Source organism: Pezoporus wallicus, unplaced genomic scaffold (genome assembly GCF_028554395.1).
Source record: "Pezoporus wallicus isolate ANWC-B61680 ecotype Strahan unplaced genomic scaffold, APGP_CSIRO_Pwel_v1 contig_227, whole genome shotgun sequence".
In the NCBI taxonomy this organism is placed as follows: domain Eukaryota; kingdom Metazoa; phylum Chordata; class Aves; order Psittaciformes; family Psittacidae; genus Pezoporus; species Pezoporus wallicus.
In genome coordinates this window covers 6,624,742-6,646,677 of record NW_026635704.1, presented here as the reverse complement: position 1 = coordinate 6,646,677, position 21,936 = coordinate 6,624,742, and the positions used below count along the sequence as shown (strand labels likewise).

Here is a 21,936-nt window from a genome sequence, read left to right as displayed (position 1 = left end):
GCAAGGCTTAGTGGACCATACATGATCATATTTTGAGCATAAGGAAAATACTCTTTGGATGGTAGCTCACTGTAGCATTCCTAGGTAAATGCAGCTGAGCATTACTTCTAAAAGCTTTTGGGATTATTTTTCTTTTGTTTGTGTTTCAGTATCCTTTCAGAAGATGATAACGCTACACAGCAAAATGCTTATCTCCAGTTTCTTCACACTTTAAAGCTCCATATTATTCAAGTTGGCACCTTTTTGCAGTTATTGCAAGTTTTGTAAATAGACTGTTATTGTGTATGTGAATGCCTTAGTGAAAGGGGAAAAAAAGGGTTTGTTTTGATTTTTTATTTTTTTTCCTACCTTCTGGAAAAAGTCCATAGTCAACAGATCTTTTGTTTTGTTAGCTGAACATAACCACCTACATGTACTAAAACTCGACCATGTGGGACATGAACTGATCACCTTACGCACAAAGTGACATACAAATTGCTCATCACATCATGCATTTCTGTGCCCCTACACAAAGAAAAGAGTCAGTACAGATTTTTCTACTAAGTTTGCTCAGGAACAGCTGATTTTTGTGCCTCTAGGCTTGCAAATCTCATAGAAGTCCTGCAGAAGTCAGAAAACACCCCTGACACATGAATCTTCAGGGCATACTACAAAAAAATGTATTATTTATGCTTGTAATAACATGTTGGATGTTATGCAATACATGATCCACAGTCCTAATGAAGACTTTCAGTACTGAAAGTACCCTAAGTATAGTCACCTTGGTTTTGATAGAGTACTTGGTAAATTTTGCACTAACAGCAAATGACAATCTTTGGATGGGAAACTGTTCCCAAAACGTTGTTTCTTCAGATGACTCCTGCCTTTTTCAATTTTTTTTAATATTTCACAAATTACTGTGACAGAGAAGTCAAGTTGACATGATAAAATTCTTTTCAACAAATTCTCTGAATGAGTACAGGTTTTTTTCTGGTTTAATTTTCCCAACCATGCAAACACACTCCCTAACTGTCAAGAAAAATTCTCTTTGGAACTTCCTTACTTCTGATTTTTCAGGTTAACCTCGTTTCTTTAAATGCTATTTAAAATGTAGTAATATTCACAGAATCACAGAATCCCAAGGGTTGGAAGGGACCTCAGAAGATCATCTAGTCCAACCCTCCTGCAAGAGCAGGGTAACCTAGAGTACATCACACAGGAACTTATCCAGGTGGGCCTTGAATATCTCCGACGTAGGAGACTCCACAACCCCCCCGGGCAACCTGTTCCAGTGATCTGTCACTCTCACAGTAAAGAAAATTTTCCTGATGTTCACGTGGAACCTCCTATGCTCCAGTTTACACCCATTGCCCCTTGTCCTGTCACTGGACATCACTGAAAAAAACCTAGCTCCATCATCCTGACACTCACCCTTTACATATTTGTAAACATTGATGAGGTCACCCCTCAGTCTCCTCTTCTCCAAGCTAAAGAGTCCCAGCTCCCTCAGCCTCTCCTCATAAGAGAGATGTTCCATTCCCTTAATCATCTTTGTGGCTCTGTGCTGGACTCTTTCAAGCAATTCCCTGTCCTTCTTGAACTGTGGGGCCCAGAACTGGACACAATATTCCAGATGCGGCCTCACCAAGGCAGAGTAGAGGGGGAGGAAAACCTCTCTTGACCTACTAACCACACCCTTTGTAATGCACCCTAGGATGCCATTAGCTTTCTTGGCCACAAGGGCACATTGCTGGCTCATGGTCATCCTCCTATCCACCAGGACCCCCAGGTCCCTTTCCCCTTCACTACTGTCCAGCAGGTCAGCCCCCAACCTGTACTGGTACATGGGGTTGTTCTTCCCCAGATGCAAGACTCTACACTTGCCCTTGTTGAATTTCATCAAGTTTCTCCCTGCCCAACTCTCCAGCCTGTCCAGGTCTCGCTGAATGGCAACACAGCCCTCTGGTGTGTCAGCCACTCCTCCCAGTTTAGTATCATCAGCGAACTTGCTGAGGGTACATTCAGTTCCCTCATCCAGGTCGTTGATGAAAATATTAAACAGCACTGGTCCCAGCACCGACCCCTGAGGGACTCCACTAGTCACAGACCTCCACCTAGATTCTGCCCCATTGACCACAACTCCCTGCCTTCTTCCTTCCAACCAGTTCTTGATCCACCTCACTACCTGATCATCAAGCCCACACTTCCTTAGCTTATCTATGAGGATGCTGTGGGAGACAGTATTAAATGCCTTACTGAAATCAAGAAAAAACATATCTACAGCTCTACCATCATCCATCCACCTAGTTACTTCCTCATAGAAGGCTATAAGGTTGGTCAAACATGACTTCCCCTTGGTAAAGCCATGTTGGCTGCTCTTAATGACCCCCTCATCCTTGATATGCCTAGAGATGGTGTCAAGAATAAGTTGTTCCATCACCTTTCCAGGGATGGAGGTAAGGCTGACCGGTCTATAGTTACCCTGGTCCTCCTTCTTGCCCTTCTTATAGACCGGCGTGACATTTGCCATCCTCCAATCCTCAGGCACCTCACCTGTTTCCCACGACTTACCAAAGATGATGGAGAGTGGCCCAGGAATGACCTCCGCCAGCTCCCTCAGCACCCACGGGTGTATTTCATCCGGACCCATCAATTTATAGATGTCCAGATTGCTTAACTGATCCCTAACCCAATCCTCATCCACCAAAGCAAACTCCTCCTTTATCCTGACTCCTTCTGGGGCAATAGGAATCTGGGTCCCCCGGGGAGAGTCTGCAGGAGGAAAGACAGAGGCAAAGAAGGCATTCAACACCTCTGCCTTCTTTATATCCTCTGTCTCCAGGGCACCCACCTCATTCAGCTGTGGGCCTATACTGCTTCTTGTGTTAGTTTTATTCGCTATGTATTTGAAGAAGCCCTTTCTATTGTCCTTAACCTGACTTGCCAGATTAAGTTCCAAGGAGGCCTTAGCTGTCCTAATTGCCTCCCTACATTCTCTAACAATTGTCCTATATTCCTCCCAAGTGGCCAGCCCCCCCTTTCATAATCCATAGATTCTCTTTTTCTGCATGAGTTTGCCCAGCAGTTCCTTGTTTAACCATGCTGGTCTCCTGGCTCCCCTACTTGACTTCCTACCCATTGGGATACTCTGATCCTGAGCTTGGAAGAAGTGGTCCTTGAATGCTGACCAACTGTCTTGAGCCCTTTTACCACCTAGTACCCTTTCCCATGATACTTCCCTTAGCAATTGATTGAAGAGGCCAAAGTTGGCCCTTCGGAAATCCAGAATTGTGGCCTTGCTAGGTATTCTATTCCTCCCACACAAGATCCTAAACTCCACCATCTCATGGTCACTGCAGCCCAGGCTGCCATTGACCATCACCACTTCAACCAGACCCTCCTTGTTGGTGAGTACCAGATCCAGCAGCGCTCCTCTCCTAGCTGGTTCGTCCACCATTTGCATTAAGAAGTTATCATCAATGCACTGGAGGAACCTCCTAGACTGTGAATGACTGGCTGTGTAAATCTTCCAGCAAATATCGGTGTAGTTAAAATCCCCCATAAGGACCAAGGCATGTCGTTGTGAGGCTGCTTTCAATTGCCTGTAGAAAGCCTCATCAACTCCTTTGTCCTGATCAGGAGGTCTATAATAGACCCCCAGACCCCCACAACTGTATCACCCGTACCAGCCTGTCCCTTAATTCGTACCCACAGACTTTCCACTTGCTCCTCATCTGCCCCTGGACAGAACTCAATACATTCCAGTCGCTCTTTCACATAAAGAGCAACTCCACCACCTCGCTTTGCTGACCTACCTTTCCTAAAAAGGACACAGCCATCCATGACCACATTCCAGTCATGTGAGCTGTCCCACCATGTCTCTGTAATTGCCACCAGGTCATAACCTTTAGACTGCACACAGACTTCTAACTCCTCCTGTTTATTCCGCACGCTGCATGCATTGGTGTACAGGCATTTCAGGGAGCGAGCTGAGCACACTAGTGGCACCCTTGGGAGGCGGGAGGCCTTCTGGTCTTCATTAATACTAGAACATTGCCCCACTAGTTCAAAACCAGCTACAACCCCCTCACACTTTGAATCTAACCTAAAGGTCTGTGAGTGAGCTCTGCTAACTCTTGCCCTGGTACCCTTTTTCCCCTGTGGGACAGGGTCTAAACAACTACCCTTTCCCTCAAATGAAACAATAAATTGAGAGTTCTCCCTAGTCCACCATCCTTCAAGCCCTAGCATGTTTCTCTTGGGCTTGTCCCTAACAGGCCCAGTTATCTCCCCTTCCCCCTTCATATCTAGTTTAAAGCCCTGTCAATGAGCCCTGCTAACTCCTGCCCCAAAAACCTTTTCCCCCTCTGGGACTAGTGTATCCCACCTGCCACCAGAAAACCAGAAAAACCCAAACCCCTGCCTTTGGCACCAGTCACGTAGCTATACATTAATCTGCAGACTCTTCTTATTTATCTCTTCACCCTTGCTTGTAACAGGTATGGAGGCAAACACCACCTGCACTCCAGACCCTCTAACCAGCCATCCCAGGGCCCTGAAGTCTCTCTTCATTGCCCTTGCCCTCCTTGTAATAATTTCATCACTGCCAACCTGAAAAACCAGCAGCGGATAGTAGTCAGAGGGCTGCACCAGATCAGAGAATTTCCTTTTAACATCTCTAATCTGAGCCCCAGGTAGGCATCAGAGTTCCCTGTGGGATTGATCTGGTCGACAAATGGGACCTTCTGTTCCCCTCAGAAGGGAGTCACTCTTTTCTTCTTCGTTGAGGAAGTTCTAAGACATGGGGGTGAGTGACAAGCCCTAGGTGACTCACTAGATGGATCTACCCCTCCATCTCCATTAACCTGGCCCTGTAGTTCCAAGACCTCGTACCTGTTATTCAAGGGCAACTGGGAGGGAGAAAGGGATTGCGAGGGTTTTTGCTTACCTCTCCGAGGAGGGACCTCCCTCCATAACTCCTTGTCCCTTAAGTTCACTCCTTCTATCTGATGGTAGGAGGGAAGAGGATCCATCACTTGTTCAACCACTTCCCTCTGCCCTTGCCTTAGGGTGTGGCTCCACCAATCAATTTCACTTTCACATTCTCTGATGTCTCTCAACCTTTCTACGTCCTCCCTCAGTTCAGCCACCTGCCTGAGCAGATCATTTATTCGCCCACACCGCACACAAGCGGTGTCACCGGCTCTCTCCAGTACAAGTGCCGGGCTCAGGCATTCACTGCCGCCAGAGACCTGCACGGCCGCATGTCTGCAGGAAGGCTCAGTCTGGGTACCCACGTTATTCCTCACTACAGGTTTTGATCTTCTTGTGACCATGATCTATCTGGTCGATCGGTCCGTCTACGTCTCTCTATTCATTCAATAACATATTCAAAGATGGATAATTCAGAGATTTTTTTTTAACATGAGCTCTTGAGGAAGTTATTAATAAATGTTCTGGGAAAATATGTAATAAATGCCTCTGGCACTGTCTCCATATAATGTTGGCTGAATGTTTAAACATGTTCACTTTGTTCTTTTGCCGTCTGCACTGTTGATTTGTAACACTGGCTTCTGTCTGCTCTGTCTGCCAGATTACCAATGATGACATTGGATCAGAGATGCTTTCATTCTAGGTTAGTGAATACAAAATACCAGAACAATATAATGCTTAAGTGCTCCAGCACTTGAATAACTTTCTGTTATAGCAGCCACTTGTAATACAAACTTCAAATGCACGTGCTTGCTTGCTTTTGGGAAATACATTCCTCGAAAAACTATGACTGTCTAGGTATTTAGCAGCTGACTGTCATGCAGAATCCATCACTGCATGATAGTTTTCAGTTAAATATGATGGCACTCAAAACTCACAGTATGACATATTATAGACATGGCTTGAGCAGAATGACTGTCCATTCATAAAACCTAGCCTGTGATTTGCAAAGAAAACTTCAGATGGGAGAAGCCTTCATTTAAACTGACATAGACTTCTCCACTGAAGCTCCTCTTATAGAAAGCCAAACACAAAGTGATGACTCAAGTGTAAAGACTCGAAGAAACGAAAGGTTCTTGTGAAAATTCAAATCACTACACTGCATGCTGAATGAATTATACTGAGCTACTAATTGGGGCTGTTCAGCCTGGAGAAGAGAAGGCTGCATGGAGACCTCATAGCAGCCTTCCAGTATCTGAAGGGGACCTACAAGGATCCAGAGAGGGACTCTTCATCATGGACTGTAGTGATAGGACAAAGGTCAATGGGTTAAAACTTAATCAGGGAAGATTTAGGTTGGATATAAGGAAGAAATTCTTTACTGTGAGAGTGGTGAGGCACTGGTACAGGCTGCCCAAGGAAGTTGTGAGTGCTCCGTCCTTGGCAGCATTAAAGTCCAGGTTGGACAGGGCTCTGAGTAACCTGGTCCAGTGAAAGGCATCGCTGCCCATAGCAGGTGGGTTGGAACAAGGTGATCTTAAGGTCCTTTCCAATCCTAACCATTTTGTGATTCCATGGTTCTACTTCACATGGTACTTAAAAATGTTGTGGCAGCATTATAAAAGAAGACAATACTTGCTATTTAAAATGTTACCAGGAAATCAAAACTTCAAAGAAAAAAAGCCTTGATTTTTCATGCAACTACAATGAATTCTGTTTTTCTGTTCAAGAAACAAGTATGATTTAATGTCTTTTTTAGTTTCTTAGAGTTTTTCTGAGTAACCTGTGGCAGTAAAGTTGTAAGCCTGATTTTGATTTTGCAACCAGAATGAGTGACAGCTGAAGATTTTTAATGCAATTCTTGTATAAAACAAGGATGTGTCATGACATCACTGTGTATAATTTGCATGCATTATATATCACTTTTGTAATGAAATAGCTACTACAATTGCACAAACTTGGTAAAATAGAATTTCACCAAATGACTTCACCGTGATTTGCTTTCACCTTAGTGTACCCTAGTACCATATCTTCAAAAATATCAAAGCCAAGAAAGTCAAAGAAGATCCATGTCACAGAACAGCTACCATGTACCTTGCAGTAGGAAGATGGTTTACCTCAGTTCCCAAAAGTCCAGCTAACAAATGAGACTGAACTACTGATGTACAGCCAACATACCCCATTTATGCAAGCTGTTATCTTTCATACCTCTTCTTTGCCCACTATCAACATTCAAAGCTCTTTTTCTATAGTCACATTTTCCACCCTTTCTTCAATTTTTGAAGGCAGAAAAGATAAAGGTTGACAAATTTGAACTTGTGATGGCCAGAAAACTATTGAAAATGACTCGTTTCTTGAGATCATAAACACTAGAACACAGAAATCCTGGTGGATAAAGGATTTTGCATGTAAAAAGACTGAACTGGGATTTTACCTGTTTTGAAGCCAATTCATTAATGTGTCATTCCATACTTAGAAATGAACTGAAATGCCATAATTGGCTATTTCATTGGCAATACTGAAGTGAAAGCTATTAAGACTGTAATCAAAAGCTGAGGGAATGATACACAATAACAAGGAGGATGGCGTTTATAGGGCTGGTGCTTGTGTCAGAAGTCACTTATCAGCATGGCAAGCAAATGTACCACCTTTGCAACAAACTTGACAGAAATATTCTATGCATTTGTGGGTTAGGTCTCTCCCCAGTGCAAAAAAGAAGGAATTCCCATTGTGCACTTGTTCAGTGTGATCTTGGAATACTGTTATGCTTAATTATTGCCTACAACCATACTGACAAGGTTAAAACAGTTTTCAGATGAAGTAAATCATGTTATAAGATACAGAAGTTATAAATATGCCAACAAAAATAACACTGTATATTTCATTTTTTTTCCAAGAAAAGCAAGCATCTATTATGCAAAATAGCATTAACTTGAATTTTTCTGAAGCACAAATATATTAGCAGTTAGTCTTTTTTTAACCATCCAGTTAAACACTGATTCTCTGAAATCTGATGTCAGCTGCAGGGCCCTCATGTCCTCTATATCCTACAGAGCATCTGCACAACCTGTATGTCTTCAAATCACAGTTATTTAAATTCTATAAAGAATTTCTTTTCACTCCATTTTAACTGTCCTTTTAATATTTAAGTTAGTTACATGCATGTACATGAATGACTCTGACCTTGAAATCTGTGTATTTGGAAAAACCACATTGCAGTTTTGCCTCTGAAAGGTTATACTGGTGGGATAGAGCCTCCTGTAGTAGGACAGTTCCATGTTTCTCAGTTTATGTAGTCTCAGATTAAGAAACTCTTCAGACTCAAGTGGTTTGCATCCCACCATCACCAGAAGGAACAAATTTTTGCAGTGAAGGATGATTAATAATTTTCTTACTTTTCCCTTTCCCATGTTGCTTGTGTTTTCACAATTTGCAAATGTTACACAGTTTGACAATTACTCACTTTCTATGAGTATCAGACAGCCACACAAAAGGAGGTCAGAAATTCTAATCTTACTGGTTACAAAACAATTACTGATTCATCTTACCTTCTTTTAACTATCCAGAGACCTGTACAGAACTGGCTGATGGGTCTATGTATTCATAAGATACATACTTATTTTTGTCACAGGAGGCAGGTATGTGCTGGGTTTGGGGATGGTGGAATGGACTGCAGCTCTTTAAGGATTCTGTTAATGACTTCATTTCTTTAACAATTCTCCATGGTCAGACCATCTCTTTTATACAATGTCTCTGAATACTGATTGGACTTCCCACATACTGCAGTGACCTCTGCATTAAATAGCAGCACCATAAGAGTGTGAGGAGTCTGTTTTGATAGCAATGTATTAATGAAACAAACCCCCAGTTCACAGTATAGGCATTTGAGAAAAGAAAGCCACAAAATGAAGGGGAAAATGCTACTGAAGCAGGAAATGCTTTAATACCAGATGCAGCTGAACTCTCCTAACAGAGCTCACTTTGACTGCAAGATGAAGGGATGGATAAGAAACAGAATTCAGTCAGGGCTGAATCAGATTTGCAGGAATATTTGTCAGATATTTTCAGTTAATTTTGTTTTGCACAACCAAGCTATTGTCCTTGGTGGGTTAGATGGTAGGGTTTTCACATAGATAATGGTGTACGTGTGCTCCTTATTAAAATAAATTTCACACAAAAAGGTCAAGAAAAATTGCATCATTAGACCAAATCAGTACGTCAGAGTGTATTTTGTAAAATATTTCTTCACTATACACAGAACAGTACTTAGGTAGTTCTAAAAAAGAGTGGTCCCCTTTTACTTTTAAAGGTCCATAAATGGCCAGCCTAAACAGAATATGGGCCAGAAGAAAGTCTTTGCCACTGAGATAGTTTGTAATTTCATAATGTTAACTTTCAGAATAGATCATGGTTTATAGAAAGAGGTTTGTTTTTACCATGTCTTTATCCTCTTAGCAGAAAGCCTAGATGCCTAGAAAGCCTTTCAAAAAATTTAGAGGCCGATGCAAGACTAGTAGGATAAGATGTTCCAAGATGTACCAAAAAGAGATGAAATGTTTACGTTCCACTTGAATTCAACTGAGATCACTGTTAGAAAGCTGCCTTATTTGAATGCCTAAAAAAGATACATCTTCTGATCTCTCCTCCCTACTTTTTTGGTAGCTTAAAAAAAACAAAAAGAACCCTATCAGATGATATGACTCTCTAGGAACAAATGCAAGTTCTTTTTCTTTCCCTAGAAAAGGAGGTGGAATCTTTCTTAACCTTCTTACTATTGTTAGAGTATCCTGCATGTCTACATAGATTGTCATTCAGATAACCTAAATTCTTAACACGCATTAACACCTGACTACCACTTCATCCCTAGCTACACTTATTCTGGGAGAAAAAGGAAATGTTGTTGAAAAAACACAAATGCCTTTTTACTTTGTCTTCTTTCACTGTGCAATATTAGATATTTTAAGTGCTTTATGATGAACGTTACTCGCCTTCATGAATACTACTATCAATAGTTCAAATGCCACAGTTCCAAGTTCCATTTTCTTCTTTCTGTCTTCACAGTTGAAAAGTAACTCTATTTTGCCTTTTAAAAACATTTAGTTACTGACAGAGCAACACTCTCTGTTATCTGACAGCAGCTGAAGGAGCAGGTTTTACAATTTCCAGAGGAATATATATCCAGAAAGAGTCATAAAGTGCATACACATGTGGAACCATATTGCCCAAAGCAAGGTTGTGAGATGTTTTGAGTGCTGTAACTGCCTATGCATGCCATTTGCTTTCATATACAAATATTTTCTTGACACACACACATAAAGAAACCTCCAACCTGAATCCATTTCCTAGAATACTCTCCTCCATTGGTTGTTTTGCCAGTACACAGCCCAATATGTCAATATTGGTGCAGAGAACAATATAAAAAGGAGTCCCTGAGACGGAAAGATTTGTGCTGTGTTTCAGCTGAAAGAGCAGCAATGATGCGGGACGAAATGGCAGTAGAAACATAACTGGCTTAAAATAGGGCTTTGGGAGAAAGGCTGGAACTAAAAGAAGAATGGAACACAATAGCAGGAATACTGTGTGGTTTGGTTGATATGCTGGAGGGAAGGAATGCCATCAGGAGGGACCTCGACACGCTTGTGAGGTGGGCTGATGCTAACCTCATGAAGTTTAACCATGCCAAGTGCAAGGTCCTACACCTGGGTCAGAGAGTTTAGGGTAAACTCATATTTTCAGAACTGCTTAACTGCAAAATTTCTAGAACTTGTATAAAAACTTGCTACTGGTTTTGTCTAGATTGCAGTCAGTGCTACAGACTGCAACACAACTGAGGTATTTTTGAGCTAGTTTGGATACAGTAAGCAGTTTACTCCTGGTAACACAAGATATAGCTAGACATGCTATGTTCCAAACTCCATGTTGATAACATTTATTTATGTTAGTTCTTAAGCAGACGATCATATATTTGCAGTTGGAGAAATTATACTGATGTTGGATCAGTTGGATCAGGTTTAGTGGAAGGAGCCCTGAAAAAATGTTAAGCACTTCAGAATTCCCTGTGATAACAGATAAGATCCTGCTCAGGAGAACCCTGCAGGAAAACAGAAAATGCTTTGCTGTAGCTCACTGACTAAAGTATGTTTTTGTCAGATGTGAGCAGTAGGTGAAAGAATGGGAGATTTTATTTTCCAACTTGTGCATTCTTTGTGATGTACCCCATACATCCCTTAGCATTCCAGAAGGACCCTTCTACGTATACTATACATACTATTCATCAACAAGATAGGACAATCACAAAATCTTAATTTCATCAGAAACCAAAGCATCAATAAATATGGTTTCGGGAACTCACGGGGGAAGAAAACCAGGTAAGTCTATATCATTCATGTACCAGAATTTCCAAGAAGGCCTTGCAGAGTAGGAATCTGCCCGGGTCAGGAACTGCTCACTCAGATATACTCATTTGTACCCTCCTTCAAGCTCAGAGCAGTGAGAAATAGATGTATCTTTCTCTCTTCCCTACCCACCCTCAGCAAAGAAATGCATGAATGTTACTAGAGACTTCACTTTAAAGTCTTTCTATCCTTGCTATTTAACAGATGATTCCTCAGTTAAGAACACAAATGAACATTCCAGCAGTAGCAATGAGGCTGAAGAGCTTTTCCACCTGCAGCTTCCCCTTAGCAGCGTGTGAGTACCTTTCTGTCGGACCTGCCAACTCAGTTGCACCTGTACCCACTCCCTAATCCTACCCACAAAATGCAGTTTAGCTTGAGCTCCTTTCTCTTTATTATTTCTTCATTGTTGACATTTTCTTTTGTTTTTAAAACAGGCCTTTTTGAGAGAAAAAGGCTGGGGAGCAGCCAAAATTCATAAGCATATTTGACTTTATTTTACTAAACATCATCCAAACTACACACTCTTCTGCATGACAAAGAAAACCTGCTATATCAGAAAAAGAATTAGCTACTTGTTTTATCTTATAAGAAGCAATTACAGATAACATGATCTCTCAGCTAAAGTCTTCTTTTACATATAGAATCTCTGAAGTAAAAATAACTGAATTCATTGCCCCTTACAGTCTTTTGAAAAGCTTCTTTGAAATACTATGCTGTTTTTTCATTGTATTGAACAGGTGTAACATTTTATAATGGCTGAACAAACTTACAGTCTACCATAGTAAAAATGGGTAATTTATAATTTATTAAAGGGATGATTCACTGTCTCTTTATAATTTTGTAACATTTATATTCTTTTGCACTTTGCATTGAAATCAATGTGCTTAAATAAATTCAAATTATCTTTCCATGACAAAGTAAATAAAAATTCATGCCTGTTTTTACTGTATTCAAGCCCAGTGTCCCCTCTAAAGAAAATTACATACGTACTAATATTTACAATATCATTTTAAATATAATCATATTCAAGATATAAATATGAATCTTAAAATTACAAATTCATAATTGCATGTACTGCTCATATTGAAATAATATATCTGGAACAAGTCAAGAAAGGGTAAAAATATAAATATGTAATGATTTCATAAATAGACCTTCTGGAGATGTTTCAGGATAATCATATCCTCTGGACATTATAGAATTAGTCAAGTGTTTTTTCTGACTATTTTGAGATATTTATATTCTCCTGAATTGTACCTCCAGTCAAGAGACAGCTGCTGCTTCCCAATTCCTAAATTGTTCTCTAGATAAACAAGTCGGTTAAACATCTTTTAAAAACTACTGTTGTTATTGCAATTTATGACCCATAGCTGAAAGATAATGAAAAGCAAAAGAATTTCATAAGAACCCCCAGAAGCCATCAGAAATTTAGTTTTTCTTATAATATAGCTGAATTGCCTGTTTATAGCATAAAAAGCTGACACAACCACCAGTGAAAATGCAGCTATTCTTGAACTCCTTTTTAAATGAACAAATGAAACCTAAGAGTCATTCACATTCACTGCTGGCGCTTCAGGGAAGGATAATTTCCCTGAAAGTATAAAACTTAAATGGAAGGAGATCTTACCTCAATAGCATCTGAATTTGAATTTATAAGGACTCTGTCGAAACTTCAACTTCCTTCATGTGAGAAAAAATGCCAATGTTCCCACATTCTAACATGGATGATGAGGATACAGAGCTAAAAAGACCTCTACAATAGATTATCACAGCTGACACGTTTAATGAGTTTTAACATACAGCCTCCTCCTTTCGCCAGTTTTAAAAAGACTGTCCTTGAAAGGGCAAACAAACACTGGGCTTTTGGAGGGAAAAAAAGACTACTGTAAATTGAGGTGAAGGAGCATATCCTTCCACAGACCACTTTTTTTTTTTTCTTGGTGAAGAAAACAGGCCTGTTGCAAAGATTGTATGCTCCAATCTGTCCTATTTCAAAGCTTTATAAATATAGCAATTCAAAGGACTGTTGCTTATAGCAACAAATATAAGACAGTACAGATGGAGAGGGAAGTAACGTTACTGCAAACCCATCTTTGTGCTTAGCAAATGTACACCTCTGAAAGCAGACAGCATGTTGGGGTTTGATAAAGGAGGGAAAGGGCAGACATTAATGTTGTAGTAATGAGGAGTACACTTGTCAGTATTTACATAACCTAAGTCACCCTTAGGAGGCCTTCTGTAATTTAAACACAGGCACTTATCTCTCAAAAGTGTGTCTCAAGACTAAGAACTGATAAGGCACATTTTATTTAAATGGACAGCAAATAAACTTGCTATCAACTAATTAACTCACCAGGTTTCATTTTAGTTAGAAATAAGTATTTCCAGGATTAAAGTAATAAATACTACTCAGGAAAATAAAAACTTTCTATAAAAGATCAGCCCTTAAGTAAAGCTGAATAGCAAGGACTGGGACTATTCCTCAGAGACTGTAGTGATAGGACAAGGGTCAATGGGTTAAAAATCAGGGGAGATTAAGGTTGGATACAAGGAAGAAATTCTTTAATGTGAGGGTGGCAAGGCACTGGAACAGGATGCCCAATGAAGCTATGAATGCTGCATCCCTGGCGGTGTTCAAGGCCAGGTTGGACAGAGCCTTGGGTGACTTGGTTTAGTGTGAGGTGCCCCTACCCATGGCAGGGGCGTTGGAACTAGATGATCTTAAGGTCCTTTCCAACCCTAACCATTCTATGATTCTATAATTGTTGCAGCACATATTTGGCAGAAAATAATACAGTATATAATAACTGCATAATCATTACCTAAGAAAACACAAATTTTCAGTAGTTGCACAAGCATGTTTCCCTTTGATCTACTATGGTAGATAAGATTTTACTAGCTACAGAAATGACCTGACCAAAGCATACTCATCTAATTTTTTGACATACAGAAACATCAAAGCATCACAGTGCCCCAAATCTCCACCTACTGGCAAGTGAACTGCAATTACACTTCCCTTTTCATCAGGAGTAATTTTTGCTGCTATGACTAGGAAATTATTTTTTGTTCTAGCAAATTCTCATGAAAATCTGAGTTTTTATTACACCTGTTATCACTGCTGTTGGTACATCTCTGCCCGGTGCAGCAATACAGGCACAGTAGCACTCCATGTTTATTCTTTTGCAGTGAAGTCCAGTATAGATGCGACTGATTCCCTCTCCCACCACAACCATCGGTAACACAAACTGGATGCACACTTTACTAAGCTGTTAGGCTTCTTCTGTCTTGTCTATCGCTATTAACCCTGTACATGTCAAACAACTGCAAACAACTGACTGCTTTAATATAGAATCATAGAATTGGAAAGGACTTTAAGATCATCTAGTTCCAACCCCCCTGCCATGGGCAGGGACACCTTACGCTAAATCATATCACCCAAGGCCTCGTCCAACCTGGTCTTGAACACTGCCAGGGATGGAGCATTCACAACCTCCCTGGGCAATCCATTCCAGTGTCTCACCACCCTGACAGGAAAGAATTTCCTCCTTATATCCAATCTAAACTTCCCCTGTTTAAGTTTTAACCCATTACGCCTTGTCCGGTCACTACAGTCTCTAATGAAGAGTCCCTCTCCAGAATCCCTTTAAGAACTCAGTCAACACAAAAGAGGGTGCCTGTGAAGGAAACTACTGCCGTCCCCTCTCCTAGCAACACTGGTTTAGACACACCGGTGAAAATTAAGATCCTAATTTTGCACACAAACTCACATAGATACAAACCTGTTTTGTAAATAGCTCAATTTTTACATAATTACAGAGTAGAAGCCATTGCTGACATATTTTAACAGCAAAATCAGTGTGATGTGTCACACCGGAAACCTGGTGATAACAAATAAATTGTGGAGTGGCACAGACTATCATGCTAGTGTTTGTGAAAGGGAAATTTCTGCATGTTTTCAGGAAGGCAGATGACTACTATGGAAGCATTGCAGACATCAAAAATGACTGGTTTCACTGAAATACTTTCAGAGATGTAGGAACACGGAAATGTACAGCAAGGGGCATGGCCTTGGTAGTGCCTGGAATATGGCACATATGACATCGACTTTCAAAGGCTGCATGAGAATTTTACAGACCTGTAAAGAACTGAAGTAGTGGATGTAAAGAAAAAATATAAAGTATTGGGGAACAGCCAACACAGCTTTTGCAAAAGGAAGTCACACTTCATTATTCAGCATGTGTTCTTTGAAGGGGTTTTATGACCATGTGGATAAGGATGATCCACTCAACTACTCTACTGAATTTATACTTGGATTTCCAAAATGTTTCTGAAAATGCTCCTCACAAAAAAAAAAAAAAAAAGCAGTAGCACAAAAAGGGAAGATACTTGCCCAGATACAGTATTGACTAAAAAAAGAAAAGAAAAGTTCTTGGATTGGAAAGAAACTACCCATAAAATCAAAGGTCTTTACTATGTACAATGCTCTTAAGGCAGACATTAAGGCATAACCTTGCTATCTGAGAAGCCCTCCAGTATTCAGGCTCTGAAAAGAAGACTCATTTGAGTAAGTCTGTCCTTCCAATTTAGGACATTTCCTCACCTTCAATGTTACCATTTTGGATGAGTGATAGGAATTCTGCTCAGTAACACCTTCACAGCACACAACCACATCACCATAAACATCAGGTTTGTAGACATGATGCTGCAGCTGAGTCCTGGTTTCCAGGCTGGACTGAGAAATTCTGCTACAGACTGGTTCCTGTGTGTCTTTTCCTCATAGTTTTCATTTGGTATTAACCCCTCAAAGGAAAAATTAAAATAAAAAATAAGCTTTCATTTAGAATAGTGACGTGCTTTCTGTGGGAAGAAGCAACATAGCTTCCACCTGCTTCTTACTCCAAGTCATTTTCACTGGTGTAAACCAGTATTTTATTGGATGATGGAACACATGTTTGGAAAACTGTCTTGGTTCCATCTAAAAAAAGACAAAACCAAAATTCCATGTGAATTTCTGTAGAGAATCTTTAGAATTTGCTCGTATCAGCAAGATTCTATTTTATTCTGCAGCTCAGCAACTTCAAAAATAATTGTTTTCTATCCATTCATATGGAATTTTGGATGGCACTCTTATTGTGACAAGATGTGGATTTTTCAGTACAAATAGAATCTTTTGTTAACATTTATACCTAATAATTCAGGAGACACATGCTCCATAAATAATATCAAATCATCTTTACCATCTGAAAACCAAGTAATCTAATATTAGTCTTGTGGCTTGATCTCAGAGAATTTTATTCACCTTTGAAAGGCTACTAGCAGTTTGAGATAAAAAGTCTATTTGCTAATCCTCCTCTATATAGTGTTTCCATCTTTAAAGGTTTTGGTATACACCGCATCTGCCCAAGTTTCCACATCTGACAGATCTAGTCTTGAAACATCCATTTACCATTCAAAGCTATTACAGCACAGGCACACATTAAAATGTTCTGTTAACCTATTTCATCAATAAATTACCAAAATTGCTCTTTTTAGGCTTCAATCCCAGGAAAAATGGCTAAACAATCATTAAAAAGAAGATTGCTTTACACTTATTTTCCCCTCTCTCCATAAGAAGATGTCATTCAGTATGCTTCAGCCAGATTTTGGTTCTCTCATTACCCTTCAATCTGTTAAGAGGCCAGAGCCTAGGTAAAATATCTGAACAAATGACCAAACTTTCTGTAATACTCAAAATATTTATCATTAAAGAAGCTCAAGAAGAGTATTGTACTTGCTGTGACATAAAATTTACCTGTCAAGGAAGACAAAGGAATATTAATAGCTTTTTGCTATGTGCTTAATGAAATACTTCCCAGACTACTTGCAAGCTCCTTTATTAAGAACAATAACCTTTTTCTTAAGATCAGTGACACAGTTTTAATACAGAACACCTTATCAAGGGAAGTTTGTTCCATTTTTGTTACCCTAGACAGTAAAAACTACAAAAGCAGTGATTCAAATTTAAGCAATTTTTAGACACAAAATACAACTACAGCTATCACTCAAACAAATTACCTCCAAATGTGCCAAGAATTACAAGCAATAGTTCTTGGTCTGAAGAACACACCAGTATAATTTCATCATGATGTAGTGAAATCTTAAACACAAAATGTTTAAGGAATGAGAAAAAGGACATCAACAACAATCAGGTCACAAAGTTTCCTTGGAGAACTCTATGTCAGTATTCATATTTTTTCTTTTCACCTATTTCTCCTTTTCCTTCTTATAGTCAGGAAAAAGGAAATGAGGGACAATTTATTCTCACTGTTTTACAAAATGTTTGGGAGTGATCATATGGAAGAGTCTACACACACTGTGACCACGTGTCAGCTAGAAACATAGGAAAAAGAAGATTTATGGACAAAAAAGCATTAAACATGGGATTGAGGCTGGAAATATGAGCAGAAAAGAGGAAAAATGCAAGGACTTGATAAAGTTTTACAAAGAACTGTTTCTTTTTCTTCTTCTCTCTTACAGTACTTTCCACTAGACTTTTCAGTGGGTCTTGCATTTTTACTATCACATTTGCAGTGTCTCCTTAGTTAATGACCAGTAAGTATCATTGTAGCAGCATACTACTGCACGACAAAGTAGTTCAGCTGAACGGTCACCATAAATGACTATCTTCAATAAACTACTATATAAATGGCTATCTTCAATAAACTACTTGCACAAAAGACTTTTACAACAGCTCTAGAGAATTTACAGAAATGTGAGAAAGCAATATGGGAGTATCTTTTCCTTTTTTTTTCTGTATTATTAATAGTAGTAATGTGAAACTGTTTTAGTAAAGCCATTTGGCAGCTGCACTACTATTCTCAAACCTCTGCTATTAGGTACTTTTCTTTGTATTTAATTGCTTGCTGTTACCTAGCTTCCTTTTCAATTCTTTCTTCCCCTAACTAAATTTGTCTTTAAAGCTGAATGACTCACTTGCTTCACTGAAAAAAAATTGTGTTCCTGCCAGACAACTTATCTTGTAAAAATAAACTGTGATGATAAATGTTTTTATATAATACAAAGTTTCTTGAACTAGAAGGGTTTGACTGGACTAATGCCTTCCTCTCATTTAACAGGAAGCTGTACAATGTTTCTTATAACCTCCCCTCTTCCCATCCCTAAAATTTCTGAATTTCAAATTACATTGAGAATTTACCTGTTGTTGCTAACAAGGCTGGTCACAAGCCAGGACCTTATTCTTTGCCCTCAAGGAATACGGATTAGTTCAGTCTTCCTATGCAGGCAAGCACTGGTCAAGACTTTCACTTAGTCTCCTGTGACGTGAATGAAGAAACACACTAAATTAGCTGTGTGGATCACTACAGTTGAATGATCAAATGCCAGCACAGAGCTGCCATAGAAGCTCAGGTCACTAATAAGACTTTTCCGCTTTACTGAATCAGTTATTTTCAGGTCATTTTTTTAGCACTGTTCAGAAGCAGGAACTGAGCTCACCTGAAGAAAGAAACCACACTATTTCTGTTTGCTGTCTTTTAAATTATATTAAATGCTTTTACAACAAGTACTAAGAGTTTGCTTTTCAACATGATTGAAACTGCATCAGAAAATTGCATCATTTGCTTTTAATCTACTGGTGCAGCTGCTTGTAAAGCTGCTTTTTAGTTTCACGTTGCCACAGAACAAGCAGAACAATCTATTGCTTAATGTTAGCAAAGAATATAAGTGCTTGATAGTGCTTCTAGAGAAAGAAATTAGGCTGCTAAAATAAGCACCATTAAATTCCCAGTTCTAAAGGTTTACATCAGGGTATAAAACTAAAGAAATGAACAACTACAGTTTCCAAAATAAAGAAAGGATACACGTGAAATGTTGACAGTCTAGCCTAGAATCTCCTGATAAAAATTTGATAGTGGAGACTTTAGCTCAATTTGGTTATGCAAAAACTGAAGCAACCCAAGAGTTTTAAACCCCTTTTAAAATCATGGTAAATTTTATATTTGCCAGTCACCTTGGAACTATAGCCTAAAGGATCTAATTCCACTTGATCTAGCAATATCTGGGAGACAAATTGCTTATTTTACCTTCTGAAAATTATCATAGATTTGTGAGTTCTTCAGTGCGTTATTTCAAGTTGATATAGAATCATAGGATCACAGAATAGTTAGGGTTGGAAAGAAACTTAAGACCATCTAGTTCCAACACCCCTACCATGGGCAGGGACACCTCACGCTAAACCATCTCACGCAAGGCTCTGTCCAACCTGGCCTTGAACACCGCCAGGGATGGAGAATTCGCAGCTTCCCTGGGCAACCCATTCTAGTACCTCGCCACCCTCACAGTAAAGAACTTCTTCCTTACATCCAATCTGAACTTCCCCTCTTTAAGTTTGAACCCATTACCCCTTGTCCTATCACTACACACTACAGTCCCTAATGAAGAGTCCATCCCCAGCATCCCTATAGGCCCCCTTCAGATACTGGAAGGCTGCTATGAGGTCTCCACGTTCTCTTCTCTAGGCTGAACAGGCCCAACTTTCTCAGCCTGTCTTCATACAGGAGGTGCTCCACTCCCCTGATCATCCTCATGGCCCTCCTCTGGACTTGTTCCAACAGTTCCATGTCCTTCTTGTGTTGAGGATACCAGAACTGCATACAATACTCCAAGTGAGGTCTCACAAGAGCAGAGAGGGGCAGGATCACCTCCTTCGACCTGCTGGTCACACTCCTTTTGATGCAGCCCAGGTTATGGTTGGCTTTCTGGGCTGTGAGCGCACACTGAAGCAAACTCATGTTCATTTTCTCATCAAGCAACAACCCCCAAGTCCTTCTCTGCAGGGCTTCTCTGAATCTCTTCTCTGCCCAACCTGTAGCTGTGCCTGGGATTGCTCCGACCCAGGTGTAGGACCTTGCACTTGGCATGGTTAAACTTCATGAGGTTGGCATCAGCCCACCTCACAAGTGTGTCAAGGTCCCTCTGGATGGCATTCCTTCCCTCCAGCATATCAACCGAACCACACAGCTTGGTGTCATCAGCAGACTTGCTGAGGGTGCACTCAATCCCACTGTCCATGTCAGTGGCAAAGATGTTAAACAAGACTGGTCCCAACACCGATCCCTGAGGGACACCACTTGTTACTGGTCTCCAGCCGGACATTGAGCCATTGACCACAGCTCTATGTGTGTGGCCATCCAGTCAGTTCTTTATTCACCGATATGCTTCTTCAGTAAATAAATCTTTCCTTTATGGGAGATTAAGGGAAAAAAGAGAGTGCCTCTCATTTAGGAACATAGATCAGGACAAATTGTGATGAGTTAAATGCTCATGATGGGGAAAGAAGATTTTATTGCCATCCTTAAGTATGTATCTGTGACTTTTTACAGAAGATTCAGAAACTTGGAAAACTTCATGCTTCAGAATGTCGTAATTTTAAATGATCCACTAAACCTCCTTCACCATTACAAAGACCAGCATTTTAGTGACACTGAGCAAAACCTTAAATACGTAATGAAACTCAGTTCAGTTTGAAACAGGGAAGACAGTATATACTAAAACATGGAAGCCCAAGTTGAACTTTGAAAGTCTTTAAATGCAATTGTGTTATTAGGTGTGCAATGGCACATGAATCTGATGAGGACTAGACTGCTTCACAGAAAGCAGGCTGAAGCAAATTTATATAATCAGATTGCAGTGTCTGTTGCAGATGAGCATGACAGTTCCTATCTACTTTACTACTGATTGAGAGACCCTTAGTGTAGTAATGTTCATGAACTCTGCTAGATTTAATTTCTATTTCTATTTGACAACAGGCAGGAAAGCACCCTGTCAGTCAGTTTTTAATAGCCATTACCTTCCACATTGCAAAAAGTCATTCTAGATTTTAATTTCTTTTCCAAGGCTATTTCAGGAAACTTGCAAGATGGGATACATTAAACTAAGAGGAATAAACAGCCCTGAACTGCATGTGAAGGTTTAGTATGGCAACAAAAGGGAATTGGCCAACAAAGGCATCAGTCATAGCTCCATTTTCATTGTGAAATGATTCAGAAGAAAATCTAGGAAGCAAAGTTCTAGCATGGTTGAACCCCAGATTTTCCCCATTTTGGGCTTCTGGTTACATTTACTATTACCAGCAGTAATGGCTCCCATCTGACCCAATCATCCAAGAGGATTTCTTCCCATGGAAAGCAGGACATAGCAAGATGGGCAGGCGGAAAGATGCACTCCTTAGTCTCACTCAGCAGGATGCTGGGACACAGCTGGAATGCCTTCCTGTATACCAGTTATACTACTACCAGTTATAGCTCCTCACCTTCAAGCCACCACTACCATCTGAGCTGTACATTTCAGTATTTGTTCTTCAGTATGAGTGACTTTTGCTCATCTTTTTCTTGGCAACAGACCATTACTGAACATAAGACTTGGCATGATAAACAGGAAATATAATCACAGCTTCCCAGAAGCAAGTTTCTCCAAAATTGATATGACTTCCTTATTCAACCTTAATGTTATATTCTCTGTAAGTCTTTAATTTTATTACCTAAATCAGTAAACAGCATAAATCTGGACAGCTTCATAGTAAGAAATATTACCCTGAGAAGCAGTTTCTGTTCTGATGACATCACTGTTG

The 21,936-nt window shown here is 39.9% G+C and overlaps 1 protein-coding gene across 4 annotated transcripts in view; it reads right to left on the bottom strand.

Annotated features, from left to right (window-relative positions):
* The window catches only part of DLGAP1 (DLG associated protein 1), a 405,562-nt gene that overhangs the window by 274,168 nt on the left and 109,458 nt on the right, over positions 1-21,936 (bottom strand). Inside the window, exon 1 of one of the 4 annotated variants that reach the window (XM_057397550.1) lies at positions 12,937-12,957. The exons of the other annotated variants lie outside the window; for them this stretch is intronic. The gene's annotated coding sequence lies outside the window, so the exon portion shown is untranslated. Of the gene's footprint in view, positions 1-12,936; positions 12,958-21,936 lie in introns of those variants that run through there. 4 annotated transcript variants of the gene reach the window in all.